We start from the raw sequence: 13,240 nt of genomic DNA, 5'->3' as shown, positions 1-13,240 counted from the left end.
AGTAAATCTTTCCCTTAAAATTGAGAATTCTCCACAGTTAGCCAAGGGCCAAAGAAATAAGAATTTCATTAATTCTTAGAGACAGCCGGAAGTATCGTCTATCAAAATATATTTCTGAAGGTCTGAATTCAATAGAAGAAAAGGATACCTTGCAGCCAGAGTGGGTGATGGGCTGCTGCTACACTGGGTTCCGCTTCAAATAATTAATTTTGCAAGGAGGGGATCTCAGCAGCAAAGGCTGACGAAACCAGGAGGAAGAGTCAAAGACCAGGGGTGAATGTCCACCCTGACTCTCGCTTTCACAAAGGAAAACTGGACCATTTCACCAAGGGATGGAAAGTTTGGGAGATGAAAGGTATGAGGCCTGGCTTCTCCTGCAGGAATGACATGGCAGCTTTCTCACTCGGGCAGCTCTGGAGGCGGGCACGGGGGCTGGAGATGGATGCCTCGGCCCAGAGCTGGGCTCTGAAGACACCCCGATGGGCCAGCTCAGGAGCCCATCTGGCTCTCAGCAAGTTTCTAGGGCAGTGGGGGAGACAGATGTTCATCGCATGTTCTTTGAGACAAGAAACATGAACACATGTGGTTCTTTGAGAGAAGGCAACCTGGATGGGACTAGCAGTCAGGGAGGACTTCATGTAGGAAGCGGTCTTGAGAGCTGAAGAAAGAGTGGGAGTTGATTGGATGCAAGGGGGAGCATCTCAGACACGTGGGCTGGCCAGTGTGTGTGTGCGCAGCGTGGAGAACGGGCCTACGGCTGTCTGCTGGTCCCAGCAGAAGGGCAGAAGAGGGCCCTCCGTATCATAGGTGAGCGCATTTCCTCGTGGCTCATGGGGACCTAGCAGCCATCATAATGGTCCTCCCCGGATCCCCTCCTCCGATGTACATCCTTCCTCTGACATCAGTAGATGATTCTCGCCCGTGACCCCCACCCCTCTTAGTAGAGGTCTCCAGATGCACATTTCCACCTCTGCACAGGAGTCTGAAGCGCCCCCCACCCGCCGCCCCCGATTTGGTGTGTGGCTGCAGGCCAGCTCCTCTCCCAGGCCCTGCTTCCTGTGGACGGCAAGGCCCCTTCTTCCTACCCATGCAGACATGACCTTCACCTTGGGTTTCTCTACTTCTGCGGGTTGACATTTGGACCAGATGATCCTTTGTCACGAGGGTGTGTCCAGTGCACCCCAGGCTTCTACCCACTAAATGCCAGTAACTCCAGCCCCACGGATCATGACAATAAAACAAGTCCCCAGGGTCAGCAAATGTTAACTACGCCTCAGGCTGCTCCCGACCGACACACAGCGCCCCAGCCTCATCCCGCTGCTGTGAGCCCGCTGCAAACTCGTTTTTCCTGACCAGCTCTGGTCTCAGCTCGGCTTACTTTTGTCTGTGTTCAATTTAAAAGCACTGCCATCTCCAATTCTCCCTCCAGCACTCAACGCCAGCCTGGTCCGTACTTGGTGTTTCACCAATGTTTGCTCGTGTGATGAACGCACTCCCATAGCAGCCTCCCACATCGTCTCCAAGCCTCGTTGCGTGGCCCCTTGCTATCTTTTAAGATCTGACCGTGCCATGACCTTGCTCTAATACATTCTGTGGATCGTCACTGACGCCTCAAAACACTGGGCCGGCGAACTACTTTTCCAAACCACCGCTGACTCATCCCCGTGTTTACCCTCCACTGACCTTAAACCAAAAGGAACGGCTGTATTTCACAAGTACACCTTGTCTTTCCCTGGTGGGAGGCACCTGTGATCCCAGGGAGAGCGTGGGCAGTGGCCCGGCACATCTTTACGGGGGAGGAGAGGGGGCTGCAAAGCAGTGATGGCCGTGGGTGGGCCGTGGAGATGAGGGCTTCACCCACTCTAACTGGCGGCGTTAAGGAAACGCGAACTCAGAGCACTTTCTCTACCTGAACCTGTTACATGTGCAGCATAGACTCTCCCAGAGGCTTGACCCCAGAGCCAGATGCAGGGGAAAAACCAACCCTCTTAATAACCAGCATCGTTAGTTTCCAGGAGACAGTGATGTGAGCAGCCAGAGGGCTTCCTGGGGTCAGGGGGTCGTTCCTTCCTCCCTTACAAAATGTGATGCGCCTGAACCCTGAGCACAGCTCCCTACCTGGCTGGGCACAGGAGGAGGTGGGGGTTCCAGAGATGAGGCTGCTTTGTTGGCTGCAGGGCATCCAGTGCCGGGAGACCTAGCACAGTGCCTACACTCCCTGGGCGTCGGCGGGGGCGGGTGCAGGGCCCTGTGTCAGGGGCCGCTTCCCCCCCATTAGGGGCTGGAGCCACGGACCCGGGTGGCCAGACGGCCCACAACCCCCGCCCCCCAGCAAAGAGGAAGGACCGAATGTTTACTGTGTTTCCCTGAAGTTTCCCTAGAACTTCAAGAATAAAAAAGACAATGAACGGTAATTGTTTAATGGAATTAAAACAACCCAGTAATTCCTGAAGAAGAATTCCACCGCCCGGAACGAGCATCTCCCTGGCGATCGTATGGAAGTCTCACGCAAGCCGCACTTCCCGTCTTCTTTTGCCACTCATTCATCCACTCATTCGTTCACTCGCCCACTCATTCATTCATTCCACGGCAGCCTGCCAGGTCCTCACAGCAGGCCTGGAGCAGAGCGTGAGCAACGCGGTCCCGATCCCACTCCGTCAGTGCTGCTCACGTCATGTGCGGGGATGGGCGGCAACCACCCCAACACGCAAAGAGATTCATGGCCACCAAGGCAGTGATGCTGGGGGGGCAGACAGTCGCGGGGAGGGAGAGTCCCACAGCAGTGAGGATGCCAGTCCCTGGGGCTGTGGGCTGTCCCCGCGCCGGCGCACCCGACGGGTGTCACAGAGCAGGGGGGCGCCCCGCCTCGGTCCCTGCCCTGTGTGCTGGCCTCAGGTCATTGTCGGGACCAGGAGGGCCCCACACCCCGTCCCTGCGCTGCTGACCGGCCCCCAGCCCACGGCTGGCCTCTACCAAGCAGCCTCCCTTCTAAATACAACCCCCGCCGCACACAGAGGCCTCTGAGGACGTATTCTCAGAACCCCCACGCCCGGTGCCCTACAAAAGGCCCAACAAGCCGAGCGCTGTTCTCCTCGCGCCTCCCTCCTGCCCCGCTCCGAAAAGGGGAGGCTGTCCCCAGCGATGCCTCGAAACGGCTACGCCGCAGCTGGGGTGTTTTGCTGAATGTCTAATCTCTCACATTTGTGCGAGCTGAAAAAAGCATTTATGCGCCCCAGAGAAGGCCGCACACACACACTGGACACGTGCAGGCTGAGCAGAGCCGCCTCCTGACCCCCGGCTCAGCCCGGACCAGCCAGCCTATTGGCATCGTCTGAATGGACACCCACAGCAGGGGGGGTGGGGGGGGGAGACCACTCGCTTCTGTGTAAGAAAAAGCCACGCGGGGGGCTAACGGAGCCAAGCGGTCACACATTCAGGCGAGGCGCGGGTGATGGCAAATTCACACCATCCAGAGATAGGCTGGGCCCACTGCAGGCTCCAGGGATAGAGTTACAGTGTGTGTGTGTGTGTGTGTGTGTGTGTGTGATCCTAGGAGCTCAGGCCTAGAGGTAACCAGACCCCAGGCAGACAGAACTGCTGGACCTGGATGCACAGGGGGCAGAAAGAACCCCAGGAGGCCCGAGTGCATAAGGGAAAGAAGACACACAAAGGCCCAAGCTCCAGACAAGTTGATAAAGGACTTTTTAAATGAGCAGATAAGAAATCTTGGCTCTCAGATAGAGGAGGCTTTCCTCATTATTCATTTTCTTGAACTATTCCTTCCCTGGAGTCCAACCCCGCATTGGCTTAGGAGATGTTTGCCCCACTTGGGGCACGGTGTGGACACTGGCGGCTGACCGGAGGAAGTGCACTCTCCCTGTAAAGCCCACTTCGCCTTCAGCTCCACCTCAGACGCTGCCATCTGACCGTATGGTGACCAGCACCCAAGTCCCCAGGTCCCAGCACACAGGACTAGATGAGTCAATGTTGTCAAGACATCAGTTCTTCCCAACGTGATCTATAAATTCAATGCAAACACAATCAAGTTCCCAGCAAGCTATTTTATGGATCTGACAAACCCATGCTACCATTTGTACAAAGAAGCAAAGGACCCAGAGTAACCAACACAATACTGAGGGACGACAAAGCTGAAGGACAGGCACTATCTGGCTTCACGACTCACCATAAAGCCATAGTCGTCAAGACAGTGTGGTATGGGCACAAAAATGAGCAAATAGGCCAATGGAACAGAACATTGAGCCCAAAAATAGACCCACATAAATACAGTCAACTGATCTTTGACAAGGGAATGAAGCCAATACAATGGAGGAAACACAGTCTTTTCAACAGATGGTGCTTGAGCAATTGGACACCGCCTTGCAAAAAAATAAAATAAATGTAGACACAGAACTTAAGCCCTTCACAAAAATTAGCTCAATACGGATCACAGACCTAAATGCAAAACTGAAAACTAAAAGCTCCTAGAAGATCACGTAGGAGAAAATCTAGATGCCCCTGGGTGTGGCCACGCCTTTCAAGATGCACCGTCAAAGGCACCATCTTTGAAAGAAAGAACCAATAAGCTGAACTTCATTAAAATTAAATATTGCTGCCCTGCAAAAGACCACGTCAAGAGAATGAGAAGATAAGCCACAGCCTGGGAGAAAAACATTTGCAAAAGGCATATCTGATAAAAGACTGTTATCAACAATACACAAAGAACTCTCAAAACTCAACGATACGAAAATAAGCAACTGACTGAAAAATGGGCAGGAGTGCCTGGGTGGTTCAGTTGGTTAAGTGTCTGACTCTTTTTTCTTTTTTTTTAATTTTTAATATTTATTTATCTTTGAGAAAGAGAGACAGAGACAGAGAGAGACAGACAGAGCATGAGCAGGGGATGGGCAGAGAGAAGGAGACACAGAAGCTGAAGCAGGCTCCAGGCTCTGAGCTGTCAGCACAGAGCCTGATGTGGGGCTCGAACTCAGGAACTGAGAGATCATGACCTGAGCCAAAGTCAGATGCTTAACTGACTGAGCCACCCAAGCGTCCCAAGTGTCTGACTCTTGATTTCAGCTCAGGTCATGATCTCACAGTTCGTGAGTTCGAGCCCCACGTTGGGCTCCATGCTGACAGTGAGGATCCTGCTTGGGATTCTTCTCTCTTTCTCTCTCTCTCTCTCTATCTCACCCCACCCCTTTCTGTCTCTCTCAAAATAAATAAATAAACTTAAAAAAAAAAAGAACTTCCAATCCTTAAAAAAATGGGCAAAATACCCAAACGGCGACCTCATGAAGAAACATACAGATGACAGATCAGCACAGGAGAAGATGGTCCACATGGATGTCATCAGGAAAATGCAAATTAAAACGAAGAGATATCACTACCCACCTGTTACAATGGCCCAAATCCAGAACACTGACAACACCAAATGCTGGCAAGGACGTGCAGCAACAGAAACTTCCATTCCTTGCTGCGAACGCAAAATGGTGCAGCCACTTTGCAAGACAGTTTGACATTTTCTTACAAAAACCATAATTTTATCACACGATCCAGCAATCGTGCTCCTCGGCGTTTACCGCAAAGAGCTGAAAACTTAATGTCGACAGACAACTGCATACGAATGTTTATTCATAATTTTGCCAAAACTTGGAGGCAACCAAGATGTCCTCCACCAGGGGAATGGATAAGTAAACTGTGAGGCACCCAGACAATGAGCCACCATCCACACGAAAACGAAGCGCAGTACCAAGCCAAGAAAAGACACGAAGGACCCCATGCCCATGCTGAGCGAAAGAAGCCAATTTGAAAAGGCTACAAATATGTATGATTCCAACCAAACAACGTTCTGGAAAAGGCAAAACTGTGAAGACAGTAAAAGAATATTAGTGGCTGCCAGAGATGTGGAGAGAGGGAGGGATGGATGGGTGGGCCACAGAGGATGTCTAGGGCAGTGCCACTATTCTGTAGGGCACTATGACGGATACACGTCATGTGCCTTTGTCAAAACCCACAGAATGGATGCCATCGAGAGTGAGCCCTAATGTAAACCATGGACTTGAAGACGTAAGGAGGTGTCACTGGTGCCAGATGTTGATAGAAGATTTGCATGTGTGGGGTAAGGGGTACAGGAGAAATCTCGTAACTTTCCACTCAATTTTTCTGTGAAAGTAAAACTTCCCTAAAAAACAAAGCCTATTAAAAAAAAGAGGCGATGGTGGAGGGGGAGGGGTGCATGTTCTTAAACTCTCTGTTGGTGTGCTGAGTCTATACTCCCCCTCCTGGGCTCAGAAGGCATGCTCTCCCGGCTTCCAGGATAAAACCCAGACCCTTGGGCATTACCATTCCCCTGAACTCCAGGGACACTGACCTTTGGTGATGTACTGTCACTATGTTTCTGCCAATCCTGGTTGGGAGATCAGGCCATTTGAGTCTGTCTACTAAATGTTAGAAGTCAGGTGGTTTTCCAGTACAAATATGTGATGACCCACAGTGTGTCTCTGCACACCTTTGTTCTTGAACAACACATCACTGCATGCTGGGAGTGAGTGATAACCTGCAATGCACCTTAGCACATCTTTCCCCGTGCACACGGTTATCGACAGCCAAGTGCTCACAGATGTAAGCTCTGGGGAGATGACCACGCACTAGTGCGTCTGGCTCTTCTCACTGATGAATGCATCGCAGGAATCCTACCCTGTCAGCGCTTATACATCTGAAGTGTGCCTCCGATGGGCTACAGAATGTTCCGTGACCCATAAGTGGAACCCATCTTTCTTCAAACTTTCCCTGATATGTCTTCACATTTTGTGCTTTTTTTTCCCCCACAGTCAACATCCCTGTGCATATGTCCTTTATTTACTGGCCCTGAAATGAGGGCAGCATCCGATTTCTCATCTCCTTCCTCCCAGGGCCTGGAACGTCATCAGCCACGTAGTATGTGCTGAATATCAGCCAAATGGGACCTGCACAAACGGCCATTCTCCTTCCATATATTTTAGTGCATGTTTTCTCTTCGTGCTTCGGCTCTAGTGCAGTCTCCAATTAAGTAAATACATTATTTTATTTAATAACTGAATTACATAAATACATATGTATTTTTAATTATTTTCATCTTTATTTTTGAGAGAGAGAAACAGAGTACAAGCAGGGGAGGGGCAGAGAGAGAGGGTGACACAGAATTGGAAGCAGGCTCCAGGCTCTGATCTGTCAGCACAGAGCCCGACGCGGGGCTCGAACTCACAAACCTTGAGATCGTGACCTGAGCCAACATCTGATGCTCAACTGACTGAGCCACCCAGGCTCCCCCGTATATTTATTTTCAGTCACTTGAGGGTGTCAGTGCATCTTAGGTATTTATCCTTTAACATAAATATGAAATCACTTAGAGGGAAAAATTATCATTTCCTTTGCACCACACTTTGTCCTAAGGACACATTTCCAACACAGAACCAAGAACATTACCACATCTTGGGGACAGAATATTGAGAAAATGGAAATGTCTTTGAGGCAAGCTAAGGAAAGTGCGAGAAATAAAAGTCTTATGCTCTGGGCTCGTGGAGTCTCTCTAGCTGGAGTCTGGCCGAAGCCGCCCCCCCACGAGCGGCAAAGTCCTTCACTGTGAAGGTCAGTCGGTGCCGCCATCAGTGGTCTGCGACTGTCTCAGGGGAGGGAGGGGAGCGAACATACTTTGGGAACAATGGTAAGGAACCAGAAGGTCCCCCTTTCTCCTGTTCCTGAAGGAGAATTACCACCTGTGGTGCCTTCACACCTGGGTTGTTGAGGGACCCACTCTCCTCCCTGACTGTGAAGGGACACGAGCCAGAAGGAGGAAGCCGTCCTCCGGTGCCCCTTGCCCGGCCTCTGTCATACCTCAGCTCGGCCAACGCTTCTCTAACCGACCCTCAGGATCTGACGATGCTCCTCTGCTGCGTCCCTCCCAGGTCCATCTTGGGCCACCTCACCACAAGGCAACGCCGTCCCACTCACCAAGGCCTCTCTCTGAAACTCGAGGAAAGCTTTGCAGTGGACCCTCCATGGACTCACGCTAGGTCACGAGCAAACACCCCACAGAGGTGAGCTACCACCTTCTCTTCCTCAACTACATAAGGCAGGACCCGGAGAGACCCCAACAATGGCAAGGATCGCCCAGGGGTCAGCTACGGGCAAGACAGAGAATGCGATTCTATGTTCATTTATCTGAGAGCAAGAAGGTGCAGACCTGGGGCGGGGGTGGGGGAGATGACCAATCCTAGGGAAGGACACATATCACTGGTGGGAAAACAAAATGGCTCCTGGACCCCACTCTTTGGAGCTTTGAGAAAAACAAAGCCCTCCTCAGCCCAAACCTCTCACTCTCCTTGGCCTCTGTGACTCTCCTGGGGACACGTGACCTACTTCCCCGAGGACATGTCGTAATACTGAGTCTTTGGTTTATTGCCAAACCCTGTTCTTGTGGAGGAAGGCAACACACAGCCCATCCACATCAGCTTCCTTTGCAACAAGGGTGACATTCAGTGTTTGTGACATTCGTCATGAGAAAGGGGCTCCTCAAACAAGAGCCTGGAGCAACGAGACACACAGGTGCCCGGGGACAAGGAGCCCGAAGCCTGGCTGGCACTTTGCCTCAGGCTTGAGACGCAGCCCAGACACGGAGACCTTTTCCCCACAGCCGGTTTGCTCTGGAAGCTTCTCCACATTGACCTGCCAGTTCCTCAAGTGCCCCTGCTATGCCCCATGTCACAGGAGTGACACGGCTCTTAGAGACCGCCCAATCCCAGCTCCGCGTTTACCAGTCAGACCAATGACCTAAACCCGCACCACGTACCAGCACTGAGCTAAGTTCTGCGGTTGTAGGGAAGGGGTGGGGAAGCCCGGGGAAGGGGTGCTTGCAGACAGATCGGTGCCACCGAGTGTCACAGGCACTATGACTGTCGGGGTGACCCCTCCCTCTTCCCAAATGTGACCCACTTTCTGTCCCCTACCCTGATGGAAGGTGCTGCCATCCCCCAGCTGCCTAATCAACTGGGGGCCATCACTGGGCCTTTCCTCTTGAACCCCAAATACCTAAGTCACTGCCTCCTGAGAATGGTGTTCTTTAAACATGAGTGGAATTCACCCACTTTCTTTATTCTATGGTCACTCATCTGGTTTCAAGGCATCTTTTACTGCAGCTGCCTTCCAACCGGTCCCTTGCTTCCACTCCTGTCCCTCCAGCAGCCTATTTCCCCATGAAATCAGAGGGATCTTTCATACACACAGAGCCATTTGTCACCCTCTGGCTTAAAATCTAAATGGCTTTCCACACTATGCTCATCTCCTTATAAGGCCTTCGTGGCCTGATCTTTGCTTATTTTTCTAGCTTCGTCAACCTAGGCATCCATGGGTGGATCACCCACCTGCTCAGCCCCCACCCACCCATCCACCCACCTACCCACCCACCTACCCATCCACCTACCCATCCACCCATCCAATCAATACCTACTGCCTACCTCCCAGAGCTGTCCATCTGGCCTTGACCACCATGCTCTCTCTAGGACACCATAGCTGTGGTCTTACTCTTAACCTCCAGCCCTGCTTTATCCCTCAGTCTGGTTCCTGGATCCGCATCACACCCTCTGCACAGAAACTTACCCTGGAATTCAGCTCTTCTGGCAGCGGGGCCCCGAATGACTGCTGCCCTCCACCCTGCCCCTGGAGGTGACACGTCTCCCCGAAGGGAGCACGTCACCTGCTCTCGGGTTTCATCAGGTTGAGCTCCCCAACTGTCGTGGCCACCCCATTACTTCTCATTAGACTCCCCAGCCCAATACCAATGGGAACCACTTCCTCCTTCCGTCCCAAAGTCTGCAGCCACGTCAGAGTCCCCTCACCAACCACCACCATCACAACCCCCAGCCAGCACTGCCCACCCCAGTGAGGAGGCCCTGCCCTGGGCATGGTTCCTCCCAGCCCACCAGTCTAATCTGGGGTTGGAGAGTGTGAGGGACTCTGCGGCAGGCAGGAGGCCACAGGCTGTCCCCAGCTGCCCTTCCATGAGACAAGGAAACTCAGGAATCCAGGAGCCCCGGAGAAATCTCTGACACCCTGCCTGATAGCAAAGGACCAGCAAAGTCTTCCTCAACACAGAGGCCGCAGAGGGGCAGACGCAGAGGTCGCAGAGGGGCAGAGGGAATATGTTTAAGTCATCGTGATACAGCCCAGAGTTTGGCAGATGAATGTGGACCACTGGGGGATTCAGAAGAGCACACACTCTCAGAAGTTAACAGAGACAGAAGCGCATTTTGCTCTGAACGACACGTGTAGGGATGTTATTTTTTTAAATACCGTCGTCAAGTTTACAGAATCCCATTGTTTTCATCAAGACAGGATGTGCCGATGCCTGTCAGGTCAACAAGAGAGGGATGAAATTACGTAAAAATCGCTGGGGTTTCGGTGAGATAGAAGAGATAAGAGAGATAAGTCACCCCGGTATCCTGGCCTGTGTGATAAAAAAAGTACTTCCTAGTCTCAGACGTGTCTTGGGCTGTGTCAGGTTCCTGGCTCTGGTAGGTTGTTTAACTTGTGGGGAAATCTACGTAACATAAAACTTGCCATTTTCATGCTAGTGTGAGTGCACGGTCTGGTGGTGTGCGTTCCCATCTCCACCAGCCCCTGGGGCCCCTATCAGGCTCTCACGGGGGAAACTCTGCACCGAGATGCAATCAAACAACAGACCCCCTCCCCCTCTCCCACCCTGTGACCTCTGTTCTACTTCCCCTCTACTTCGGTGGACTTGACTACTTCTAGGTACCTCTTGTGAGTAGAATCATCCAGTATTTGTCCCTCGGCCACAGGCTTATGTCACTCAGCATCATGGCCTCAGGGTTCACTCACATGGATTATGTGTCAGCATCGTCTTCCTCTTTTTTAATTAGATTTTTATACATCTTTATTTATTATTGAGAGACAGAGAGAGACAGAGCATGAGCAGGGGAGGGGCAGAGAGAAGGGAAGACGCAGAATCCGAAGCAGGCTCCAGGCTCTGAGCTGTCAGCACAGAGCCCAATGCAGGGCTCGAACCCACAAACCATGAGATCATGACCTAAGCCAAAGTCAGGCGCCCAACCGACTGAGCCACCCAGGCGCCCAGCATCGCCTTCCTCTTTCGTACTGAGTGATATTCCCCTGTTCGGATCATCCACGTTGTGTTGAACCATTATCATCGCTGATGGGCACTTTGCATGATGTGGTTTTTCGATCTAAACTGAATTTGATCAAACAGACCTATCAAAGGCAGAGGCTTGCAAGCTGATTTGCTTTTCTAAATCAAGGATGTGGTACCATTTAAAGAAAACGTTTCGTGTTCTAAAATTCCATTTTAGATAGGCAGGCGCACAGCACCTTAACCCCTGACTTCTTCATTTCTGCACTATTCTGTCATTGCTAATGATTTTTTACAGCCTGGAATTGCTAGCAGATGGAGCAGTGTTCCTCGGTCCCCTTGGCTTAAAATATCTCCCTGGGATTCAAGGCTCTCTTTCCATTCCCACTCACCCTCATTACTCCTGACATGGTGATCTCAAGCTTCCTGGCACGCCACGCGGCCCATCTACACGCTCTTGATTGGACTGCAGAAAATTGGCCTGCATTTGGGGCGATGCTGACCTATTTTTTTCCTTGTGAGATATTATAAAAAGACACTCAGCTTTGGAGAGAAGCATTGACATTTTGCCTTTTTCCCTTGCCTCTTTCCCCCACCGGCGACACAATCTGGGGTGTGTTGATGAGACCAGCGTGTATCTGCATTCTCGCCATGGCTCTGCCCTCGGCCTGGAGGGAGGACTGGGCTGTCCCACGCCTTAACCTCTTCGCTCCTCCGCAGATCACCTGGCTACAGGTAAGGGGGCCAGAGTCAGCGTCCATGAACCAAAGGAGCCCAGATATAAAGACTGAGCCTTCAAGTGTGCCCGTGGACTCGGCTCAGGCAGTTTCAGTGAGATGGACGAGGTGCAGCTGTATGGTGTTGGAAATGGTATCATTTGGAAGTAAAGAGATGAACCGAGAATGCATGAGTTGGGGTGGGAAGCTGACTGCCCAGAGACCAAAGGCAACAAGAAACATACCCTCTTCCTCTCTTCTGGTTTAAAAACAAATTAATTCAGTCGTCCACATTTTTTAATGGAGGCATTTCCCAAGCAAATCTAGATGTCCAACTTCTCTCTAACAATCAGAAGGTGTGTGCACTGAGGCTGCATTCTGGCCACGGACCTGGCCGAGGCTGAGCAGCAGCGCCCCCTGTGGCCGTGGCAGGTACTGCCCCTCCTGCCTGAGCCCTCTCTGGCTCTCCTGGTCCCTGGGGGACGCTTGCCTGGCATCTGTGTTTGTGACTCTCTGGTGCCACTGTGCCAGTGCACGGAGCAGAACGGGCACTCAGCAAATATGCGTTGTTCCCGTGGCTGCTGAAGAGCAGCCGTCCAGGAATCCCAAGATGGAGACTGAGGAGGAGGAAGGTTGGAGCTGGAAAGAAAGTTGAATCTGAAGTTCCTGATTTTAACCTGTGGAGGCATTCAAGACCAGAGCACCCCCCACAGCCTCGTGCAAGCCCGGCCTCTTCTGCGGCATTGACCTTGGCCTCTGAAACACTAGAGCCCTGCCTCTGCCAGGCCGGCACCTCCCTCGGGCTCCACGTCCAGCTTACGTGGGAAGGCTTCGTTTGTCCTTTCCCAGGCACACACTGAGCCCCTTCTGAGCGCCAGAGGCTGCCGGGCCCAAGGGCACAGGGGAGAGGGCACAGACTCTGAGGGACACAGAGGAGCAAACCGGAGGTCATACAACGTGGAACAGGTCCCATGACAGACAACAGGCCTGTGCACTGTTGGTTCTGCCTTCCAACACGGGGCCAGCTGGGGCGTCAGCTCCTACCCCCACGCCTGGGGCACAGTAGCAGCTACAGTGAAACTCACTGAAGGAGGGGGTGTCCTGGGTGCTGGGGAAGCAGAGGGTGCACTGCTCCTTGGAGAGGGAAGAAGTCCCCGAGGGCTTCCTGGAGGAAGGAACGAGGTGCTACTTGAGCAAAGATGTGGGGGAGGGGTGCACGTAGCAGGGACGTGCCAGGCTGCATGAGCAGCACAGTGGGTGGGTACGGTTCATCAGGCGGGCTGCGAGCAGAGCACATCTGGAGGACAGCTGGACGGGAGGTATCAGAGGCAAGCTAGGATCCGGTGGGGCCCTGCTCTCTAGGCTAAGCACATGGACTTCT

At 52.3% G+C, this 13,240-nt stretch overlaps 1 protein-coding gene across 4 annotated transcripts in view; it reads right to left on the bottom strand.

The window, feature by feature from the left end:
• The window catches only part of PTPRE (protein tyrosine phosphatase receptor type E), a 163,872-nt gene that overhangs the window by 119,153 nt on the left and 31,479 nt on the right, over positions 1-13,240 (bottom strand). Inside the window, exon 1 of one of the 4 annotated variants that reach the window (XM_039250746.1) lies at positions 9,634-9,772. The exons of the other annotated variants lie outside the window; for them this stretch is intronic. The gene's annotated coding sequence lies outside the window, so the exon portion shown is untranslated. Of the gene's footprint in view, positions 1-9,633; positions 9,773-13,240 lie in introns of those variants that run through there. 4 annotated transcript variants of the gene reach the window in all.

The sequence above is a fragment of the Hyaena hyaena genome, unplaced genomic scaffold, assembly GCF_003009895.1.
Source record: "Hyaena hyaena isolate Hyena2069 unplaced genomic scaffold, ASM300989v1 scaffold_380, whole genome shotgun sequence".
NCBI classification, from domain to species: domain Eukaryota; kingdom Metazoa; phylum Chordata; class Mammalia; order Carnivora; family Hyaenidae; genus Hyaena; species Hyaena hyaena.
Note: the sequence above shows the minus strand (reverse complement) of the source record. Positions and strands in the feature narration are given on the sequence as shown.